At 31.8% G+C, this 11,082-nt stretch overlaps 1 protein-coding gene across 1 annotated transcript in view; it reads right to left on the minus strand.

The window, feature by feature from the left end:
* Cngl (Cyclic nucleotide-gated ion channel-like) overlaps positions 1–4,228 on the minus strand; it is a 72,129-nt gene extending 67,901 nt beyond the window's left edge. The window contains exon 1 of the mRNA XM_075298663.1: positions 3,894–4,228. The gene's annotated coding sequence lies outside the window, so the exon portion shown is untranslated. The remainder of the gene's footprint in view (positions 1–3,893) is intronic.
* Between the last annotated feature and the right edge of the window lie 6,854 nt (positions 4,229–11,082).

Here is an 11,082-nt window from a genome sequence, read left to right on the forward strand (position 1 = left end):
AAAATGACTCTAATTTTCCTAAACTTCTAATACATATATATCGAGCGATAAATCATTAATAAAATTTTGCGAAATTTCCTTAAAATTGCTTCAGATTTAAATGTTTCCCATATTTATACCCTGCGCCACACTGTGGAACAGGGTATTATAAGTTAGTGCATATGTTTGTAAAACCCATAAGGAGACGAGATAGACACATGGTGTCTTTGGCAATAATGCCCAGGGTGGGTCCCTGAGTCGATATAACCATGTCCGTCTGTCCGTCCGTCCGTCCGTCCGTCTGTCTGTGAACACATTTTTGTGATCAAAGTCTAGGTCGCAATTTAAGTCCAATCGCCTTCAAATTTGGCACATGTTCCTAATTTGGATCAGAATAGAACCCTATTGATTTTGGAAGAAATCGGTGCAGATTTAGATATAGCTCCCATATATATCTTTCGCCCGATATGGACTAATATGGTCCTAAAAGCCAGAGTTTTGGCCCAATTTGGTTGAAATTTTGCACAGGGAGTAGATTTAGCACTGTAGCTATGCATGCCAAATTTGGTTGAAATCGATTCCGATTTAGATATAGCTCCCATATATATCGTTCTCCCGATATGCACTTTTATGGACCCAGAAGCCAGAGTTTTATCCCGATTAGCTTGAAATTTTGTACAAGGAGTACAATTGGTAGTATAGTCATGTGTGGCAAATTTGATTGAAATCGGTTCAGATTTAGATATAGCTTCCATATATATTTTTCGCCCGATATGGACTTATATGGCCCCAGAAGCCAGAGTTTTGGCCCAATTTGGTTGAAATTTTGCACTAGGAGTACAATTAGTAATATAGTCATGTGTGCCAAATTTGATTGAAATCGGTTCAGATTTAGATATAACTCCCATACATATGTTTTTCTGATTTCGACAAAAGTGGCCAAAATACCAACATTTTCCTTGTTAAATCGCCACTGCTTAGTCGAAAAGTTGTAAAAATGACTCTAATTTTCCTAAACTTCTAATACACACACACATATATATATATATATATATATATATATATATATATATATATATATATATATATATATATATATATATATATATATATATATATATATATATATATATATATATATATATATATATATATATATATATATATATATATATATATATATATATATATATATATATATATATATATATATATATATATATATATATATATATATATATATATATATATATATATATATATATATATATATATATATATATATATATATATATATATATATATATCGAGCGATAAATCATTAATATAAATTTGCTTCAGATTTAAATGTTTCCCATATTTTTTTACTAAAATTTTGTTCCACCCTAGTGCATTAGCCAACTTAAATTTTGAGTCTATAGATTTTGTAAAAGTCTATCAAATTCTGTCCAAATCGAGTGATATTTAAATGTATGTATTTGGGACAAACCTTTATATATAACACTTAACACATTTGACGGATGTGATATGGTATCGAAAATTTAGATCTACAAAGTGGTGCAGGGTATAATATAGTCGGCCCCGCCCGACTTTAGACTTTCCTTACTTGTTTTTTAATATGAAACTGCAAACATATTAAAGACTTAAAGCCAGAAAAGAACAGTGATTGATACAAACGAAATAATTGGAACAAAAATTATGTTTTTTATTGCAAAAGTAAACATTTTGTAACATTTTTTTGTTATAAAAATTTGAATTTTTCGAAGAAATTTAAAAACCTTTAAAAAAGAACAACGTTTTGATAATTGGCTTGAGACATTAAACCGAGCCTACGGAGGAGACTGACCTATTAAGTCGATATATGGAATAAAAACGGGAAGACACACAGAAAAAAATTCCGTAGTAGTAGTTTTATAGGAAGAATGAATTACCACGCACGAAAATTGAACTAAATTTTACTCTACATTGTGAGATTTCCACAAAGCGTTGTTAAAACCAGGAAATTTTAATGCCCTGTTGTACTTTTTAACTGCAGCTCACGAAATTACATTATCTCATAGAAGAAAAAAATAACTAAAAGTAAAGAAGAAAATCATTGGCGCCAAATCATGACCATTTTACCCATACAGTAGTTCATTCTTCATTTTTGGGAATCGTACGAAAATTTTCATTTGTTTTAGTTCATATTGAACTTATGTGTACGGTCATTGAACTTTATACTCACGTTTAGTTCATAAAATTTTTGAGACATACTTAAAAATAAGTAGGATTTCATTAAGCTGTGGAAAATTTCGATAAAAATAATAAAATTTAACTACAAGCAAATAATTTTTTCCAATAAAAATAAGTGAAAGCGACCACAACGTTAAAAAAATATTATCGCCAAACTGAAATCATCTCAAATTTGAACAAAACAAAAATCATTTCGTCGATGAACAATTTCATCTCTAAGACACTCTTCTTACAGGACAGCCAAATTACTTTACAATTGAATGTAATTTTCTCTGTGTCATATACGTACTTATAGTAATGTGTTATACATTACTACCCGCCTTAATGTGCATAGCATGTGTACAATGCATAAGAAGGTAGTGTCTTCATAAGGGTCCACATTGAACATTTCTCTGACCTCCATGTGTATGTGATGGTGGCATAGTTTAGTTTAGGTTTTCTCATTGTTGTGTATATTCATTTTATTATATAACTTTTTTTATATTAAAAGCAAATGTTACTTTATGGTACAATGAGTGCCCATTTTACATTTTGTGTTCTAAATTAAAGGTTTTGATGCTTTAGATTTTGTGTCCGAATCATGATGATATTCTAAGGATGTTATATAAATAAATACAGAAGTGTGAAAGTGTTGAGGGAGGGGTGGTATATTCCAAGGCGAAGGTAAAGGCATTTTTACTGGTGGTTATTAAATGACCTGCATTCCATTAAATTCATTACACCGAAAATACTATGTTTATTTGTCAAGCCTACATATACATACATACATATGTAAAGGACAAACGCATGGTATACAAGGCGCTCACTTGAACACACATTCATACATTCCTTTACACCACTGGACTTTGTGAACGTGGGTGCTGTAAAGTATGCTTTAAAAAACGGTAGTAGTCAATGAAGAGTGTCTTTCCTGTAGTGTAGCTGTGTGTGGTTTTTCTTTTTTTCACAATGTTTTATTCATCATTCTTTCATTACCATTCTTCGTATGTAGTAGTTTTGCTCATCATTCTTAGGTTATATGTATGTCCTTTTCAAAATTCAGTCACACAACTCGTCCGCCCCTCCAATTTTGGGTGGGTTCCAATCATTTCTTTTTTTTCATTCTTTTTCCCTTTGATATTGATTTGTAATTTCACACTCAATGTCTTTGATTTGGGGTTACTGTTGTGGTTGTTTTTGTTGTTGCTTTTTTTTCTTTTATCAGACAAGTCAAGAAGTGTTGGCCCAATTATAAAAATTATTAAAGTGCATTTGAGCATAACATAAGAGATTTTACAATTAAACAATCATGCTTATACAAAACTCTCAGGTACATATCGATGAATGTGTGAATGTATATAAGCAAGTGTACTCACGCATACACATATACGGTGGCTTACATTGTGTAAACATCCTGCAGTAGAAAAGTACAACTAACACAAGTCACACAATTGTGTCCCTCTAGCTTTGCACAGCGGGGGTAATAAAGGCAAGTGAGGCATGGGAGCAATAGAGGACATGTTCTCGCACATATGACAGTTAACGAACTTACACACACCCACTCTTATGCAGACACACACACATACATACACGTACAAATTTCCATTCACTTTTCATTTTAAGGCAATTATGATTCTTTTTTCAATTCAATTCTTTTTTAAATGACCCACTTAAATTGTGACAGAAATATTGGTGATACTAACTTTTCCTTGGCTCTAATTTTCTTTTCCTTTTTTTGTATTTTAGCAATTAATTAGTTATGTATGCATATAATATACACATATACTTTCACGGAGTTATACACTTCAGCATATTCTATTGCCGATTCATACGTATTTTGGTATACATATATGTTTTTTACATTTTTTTTATTTTCATATGTATTTTCTTTTATTCGTAATGGAATTTCATCTTTTTCCTTGTTATTTTGTGATAATAAATAAAAGTTATTTTTTAAACTTTTTTGGTATCAATTCTATATTAATTGGGTATATTTTTTCATCTTTTGTTTTTCTATCTGAATATGTATTTCCTTTTTTAATCCACTCTTGTCTGTGTATAGTTTGGCACTGATTGTTAGCTTATGAAACTCAAGTCGAGAAATGACATCTCTGTGTATGGATATACTTTCACTGATTTGCTCGTCCATTTCTCACTTCCTGTTCGTTTTAGGTTCTCTCCTCTCCGTAATGTAGCAGCACTCTCAATTATTTGCTAAGGGCAGTTACATCAAGAAAATGGTTATGACCATAGCCGTAAGCTATCTGCAACGTGCCTCCAAGGAAAATCACAGAAGTTCAAGCAAAGTAGAAATAATCTTTTCCATTGTGTGCATGTGCGAAGAAAATTGGTTAAGTGGAAAAAGGCTCTTTTTGCCACACTTGAGAGATGCGCATGAGTGCTACCAATAACACAAAGCCTCATGATGGCATAAACACACAAACTGACGCCATCAATGTAGGGGGAGCGCCACTGAAGGATGAACTATCAGTCATACATATGTAGAGGAATGCTGTAAGCCTCTTGCCGAGAGTGCTTAGACATTGAAGCACGTGATTGTGTTTTATTTATCGAATCATGCTGTTGAGAAGAATGGCTGTTTACACATTTGTACGGAAGTGCCTTATGATTTAATTAATCTATTACAAAAGTATGCTCATCGGAGAAGAAAGAGGAGACATGTAACAATAGCGACATAATGAATGATAATCTTTTAATTGCAATATCGAACACTCGTTTTGCTTCTTTCAACGTGGGTGTTTGAAGAACCAATTGCATTTGTTCGTTTCGTGTGTTTACTCATATTTAAATTAAAATGGAAAACAAATTTAAAGACCTTGGGATAGTAAAGAAATTAAAGAGCTCGTACTCTCTCGTACAAATATTGATCTTTTGAAGATTTTTGTTTAAACAGTTTCTTTTTCAAAATATTGAAAATTTAGAAAACTCTCCTTTCCGTGTAACAAATGCAAGTTTTGTAATTGCACATATATTCCAAATTTTTTCGCAAGATTTCAAAAGGATGTACGGCATTACATGCTACTATATTAAATTTGTAACACAAAAACTCAAAATTAGTCGCACCCTCAAAAAAAATCGCTTCTTTAACATATGTTCCAAACATATTTTGCAGGAAGCACATATATTATTGCATACTGCCGAAACATTAATATGTTTGTTTTATGTGAACATATTATATGTTTGAAAGCATTTTGAGCCAAAAATATTATATGCTTGGAAGAATTTTCCCAAACACGATTGTGCTCATTCCCTAACATACTCGTAATTTTCACTTCCACGAAATTTTTTAGTTATTGGCACCTTTCTCTGTAATACAAATAATGTTGAAGAAATTATTCACTTTTATAAATTTTTTAAATTTTACCTTTCGCCTGCACGGAGAATCGAACCGAGGACCATACAGTTTGTAAGCCAACACACTATCCACTGGGCTACGTAGCTGTTATAGTCACCAGTAGATAATTATCGTTTTAAGTTACATTTATATAGCATAGTTTGCAGCGCCCACGAGCCCATGCAAACATAACATTATTTAACAGAAACATACATTTGTTTGCCACGTGGAGCAGTGGTTAGCATGTCTGCCTTGCATGCAAAGGGTCGTGGGTTCAATCCCTGCTCCGACCGAACATTTTTTTTTTTTTTTTTAATTTACACATTTATATTTATACTATATTAATTTTTTTAAATGAAACATCGAAATGTGCGTTATTAAAGATTTATAGTCAGTAACAGTGCTTGATATAAACGAAATTGAATGATTTTTGGATAAAATATTATTTTTTATTGCAAAAATAACAATCTTGTAATAAAAAACTGTTTTTGTACAAAACTTTAAAATTTGGAAGGAATTCAAAAACTAACAAAAGAAGAACGTGGAGTCGAGTATAAACATACATACATAATTTTATAATATAAACATAAATTTATTTAGGAGTGAACAGTTTTTTACTAGCATTTAACACCATCGCTCTAAAATTCCTTTTATTTTTCTTTAATAATTCATTTTAAAGAAAATAAACTTTTTAAATTGTTTTAGCTGTAAAAGTCGAACTTAATGCCCGCTTTTATATTTGATGGTGTCCGTCAACTCCTCGTGGACTACTTTTTAATAAAGAGAAACTAAACTTTGTTTTTTTACATTTTACTGTGTAATTTTTCACTATTTCCTCCTTATTTCATTTTACCGTTCCAACTCTAAAAAGAGTATAGTGCCCTTTCGTTATTTTTATGAAGACCCCTGATTTCTTTTAACGAACCAAGAAAAAAATAATGCCAAAATGATAAACAAAACACATGTCCACACATACATAAAATGCTGCTCTCAAGGCGAAAACATAAGCTGTTTGTTTTTCAAATGTCTATTCTCTTGGTTCAGAATGTATATTCTCTTTATTCAAATTAAATAATATTTAGACTTAAACATATCAAATTTTTGGCCTTATCATAAAACAGTTTTCCGAAACAACATACAAGCGGTTTCACAGAAATTGTTCTCTTTTGACTCTTTTGCTGTGTTATATTGATATCTTTCGTCAACTCTCACGGTTTCCATCTCTATTTCTCTCTATACTCTCTCTGTCGCTTTGAATAAAATATCACAACATATGTATGTTTAGTTGAAATTTGTAAATTTATATATGTTTGTATTCACACATATGATTTTTATGAAACATTCATGCCCCAAACATAATATATTCTAACATATTAACATAGATGTCCCAAACATTTAGTGTTAGTTTAGGAACATTCCTTGTTTGCACTTAAATATATTGTGTTTTAAAATTGTGCCCGAAACACATTTTGTTTATATCGGAACATATGAAAAACATATTTTTCTAAGAGTGCGTATTTAAGACATAAAGGCAAAAACAACAGTGATTGATATAAACGAGATGGACTATGATTTTGGATGGGAGCCACCGTGCCCGACTTTCATACACATGGTCGTGGGTTCGATTCCTGCTTCAACCGAACACAACGGTGGATTATCCAACCTCATTAATGCTGGTGATATTTCTGAGTGTTTCAAAGCTTCTCAAAGTGGAACGCCGTTCGGACTCGGCTATGTCATTAAGCTTAACATGGAATCGGGCAGCACTCAGTGAAAAGAGAGAAGTTCACCACTGTGGTATCACAATGGACAAATAGCCTAACCTAACCATGAGTTTGGAAAAAAAAATATCTTTTATTGCAAAATTAAGAAGTTTGTAACAAAATGGTTTGAGCTTTTTTTAAGAAAAAACCAAAAACAAACTAACCTAACGAAGAAAAGTTCTTCCACATTTTTCATAGTTTGTACACGCAAAAAACGTTTGGAAAACGTGTACCGAAACGTTTTTCTTTTTCTTTGTTAGAGCTTTTTGAATTGCTTCGAAAATTTTAAACTTTTATCGCCAAAAAACTTAGTTTGTTACAAAATTTTTATTTTTTCAATAAAAAAATTATTTTTGAACCAACAACACAGTCCATTTCGTTTATACACGGATAAAAAAGACTGTTTTTCATATGTTTGGCTATAAACATTATATGTTTGGAACACAAATTTTTAAACACAATATTTTTGAGTGCAAACATATAATGTTTATAAACTAGCATAACATGTTTGGGACATATATGTTAATATGTTAGAACATATTATGTTTGGGACATAAAATGTTTGTAAATATAATATGCTTGGATGCAAACATATATTAATTTAGAAATAGCCTATAAACATATATGTGTTTAGTAGCTTGGAGCGCTATTTAACAGGGAGCGATATTGAATTAAGTTGGTGGTTGTTGCTTGTTTTTACAAAATTAACATTTTATTTTTCCTTGGGCAATTGATCAGCTACTTCTTTGATCTTTACAAACTGTGTGGTCCGCTGTTCGAATCCCCGTCCGGCAAAAGGTAAATTTAAAATAAAAAAATCATAAAATTGAATAATTTCTTCTACAATGTTTGTATTGCAGAAAAAGGTGCTAAGAACTAAAAAATCTCGTGGAAGTGAGAAAGATGTGGGGGAATACACGGATAAAAAAGACTGTTTTTCATATGTTTGGCTATAAACATTATATGTTTAGAACACAAATTTTTAAACACAATATTTTTGAGTGCAAGCATATAATGTTCATAAACAAGCATAACATGTTTGGGACATATATGTTAATATGTTAGAACATATTATGTTTGGGACATAAAATGTTTGTAAATATAATATGCTTGGATGCAAACATATATTAATTTAGAAATAGCATATAAACATATATGTGTTTAGTAGCTTGGAGCGCTATTTAACAGGGAGCGATATTGAATTAAGTTGGTGGTTGTTGCTTGTTATTACAAAATTAACATTTTATTTTTCCTTGGGCAATTGATCAGCTACTTCTTTGATCTTTACAAACTGTGTGGTCCGCTGTTCGAATCCCCGTCCGGCAAAAGGTAAATTTAAAATAAAAAAATCATAAAATTGAATAATTTCTTCTACAATGTTTGTATTGCAGAAATAGGTGCTAAGAACTAAAAAATCTCGTGGAAGTGAGAAAGATGTGGGGGAATATACAATTAGGCAGAAACAAAATTTTGAGCATTCAGGTCGAAAACCTATGTTGTTAGCACCTTTATTACCTGTTTATTTTCATAATTCATTATGATTGTAAATATATACATAAATAAATAAAATTTTGAGCACAATATTGTTTGGGAGATTTTTTTTAAGCATATAATATTTTTGGGTGCAAAATGCTTCCAAACATATTATATGTTCACATAATAACATATTGTTTTTTGGAAGACAACATTATTGAATTTGGATGCAAAAATACAAAATGTTTGGAACTTAGACTACCCAAACATATATTGTTTAGACCAATATACTTTCAAACATATTATATATTGGAAGAGATCAAACATATAAATGTCTGGGCAATACCCAAAAATGTATATGCTTGAAGCAAAATATGTTTGGGAGTATATGTTACAGAGGCGATTTTTTGTGAGGGTGTATCAAGCACTGTTCTTTTCTAACTTTAAGTCTTTAATAAGACACATTTTACAGTTCATAGAAAAAATTTAACATAGTAATATGTAATGTTGAACATCTTTTCGGAATCTTCCGAACATATCTGGAATATATGTAAAAAAAAAACCTTTTGGTGTTCGGCCGAAGCAGGGATCGAACCCACGACCCTTGGCATGCAAGGCGGACGTTCCAACCACTGCTCCACGGTGCCCAACTAACTGCCTGTTCGTGGAATTTTCGTTCGCCTCCAGACGAACGGTTCGTCAAAAATCACATATTGATATCTCGAAGACCAGAGTCTGTGAAATCTCAATTGTTTCGGTGTTCGATAGTAAATCATAAATAATGAGTTCATTACAAAAAAGGTGCTAAGAACTAAAAAACCTCGTGGAAGCGAGAAAGATGTGAGGGGAAATGCAATTAGCCAGAAAAGATTGTTTTTTTGAGTTGAGTTCTATTCTGATCCAAATTAGGAACATGTGCCAAATTTGATGGCGATTAGACTTAAATTGCGACCTAGACTTTGATCACAAAAATGTGTTCACAGACAGACGGACATGGTTATATCGACTCAGGGACCCACCCTGAGCATTATTGCCAAAGACACCATGTGTCTATCTCGTCTCCATATGCACTAACTTATAATACCCTGTTCCACAGTGTGGCGCAGGGTATAAAAATGTACCTGGTGTTTGTTCTGCATTTTGATATATGGTATAATTTATTTTTATTTGCAGTTACATGGTATTTGCGTTTGTTCATTTGCACGACGCAAATATGGAATGATTACTTATTACTGAAATAGAGCCAAAATAGAGTGTATAAATATATGTGATGTTTGTTTGCACAACATTATAAACATAAGCGTAGGAAGGCCTCTGGGGAGGGGGCTTAGACCCCCCCCCCAGAATTTGAAAACCTATTTACGATTTTACATTTTTATAAAAATTAAACAAGTATATACTCGTACAACGCACAAAGTCCTACTAAAAACTTTCATGCACAATCGAATTACTTGGGTTGTGGTAGAAGTCTGATATTTATGAAATAAAGCTGTGGTTGAACTTAAGATTTAGTTGAATAAAAAATAGTAATTGATATTAAAACTATTCTTTCATAAATTAATATCTTAATAATGCTACAAAAAAGCGTCGCCAAAAAACGAAGTGAAAATGTTCTTTTTGGGTCTGGAAGTGGTACTAAATTGGCGGAGAAGCGATGAATGTAATGTGAACTTGTCATAGAACGAATGTCCACCGTTTCAACAGCCGTTGCAATAAATTTGCATCACTTCTTAAGGTGTGATCCGAATTCAGTGTTTTGAATGTGAATTAAAAATTTTGTGATATTTTCCCAAATAAATAATATTTATACTTTTTTATGATTTTTAATGCATTCTAACGCTTGTTTGAAACGTTTTCCCTCGATTATTTTCAAATATTATCGATATTTCTATAATGGATTTAGCATTTTTGTGGCAAAATTTGAATAATTTATACCATTTTATTTATTCCTACTCTTTTTTAACTATTTGAAAAAAGAGAACAAAAAATTACGCATTAAAATATAAAAAATGAAGTAAAAAAACTTCCTGTGTAGTTAAAATAGTTAACTTCTTTGTGAGGACATTTTTGGAAGTGCTTTTAAAGTTGTGCCTTTAGAACAACTCCCAATTTTTTGCTGGGAAAAGTGTGGAACTACCCTACGGGAAATGGATCACCCACAGAACTGGTACAGGACTAGTCCCTGGTGTGTATGGACCAGTCCCAGTTCTGATCAAAACGTATGGAAGGGACCGTCCACTTTAACATGGGTTTGTCATTGACGGAGTAAACTTACATTTTAGGACGCGTCTTGGACTCATC

The sequence above is a fragment of the Haematobia irritans genome, chromosome 3, assembly GCF_050003625.1.
Source record: "Haematobia irritans isolate KBUSLIRL chromosome 3, ASM5000362v1, whole genome shotgun sequence".
Lineage (NCBI taxonomy): Eukaryota > Metazoa > Arthropoda > Insecta > Diptera > Muscidae > Haematobia > Haematobia irritans.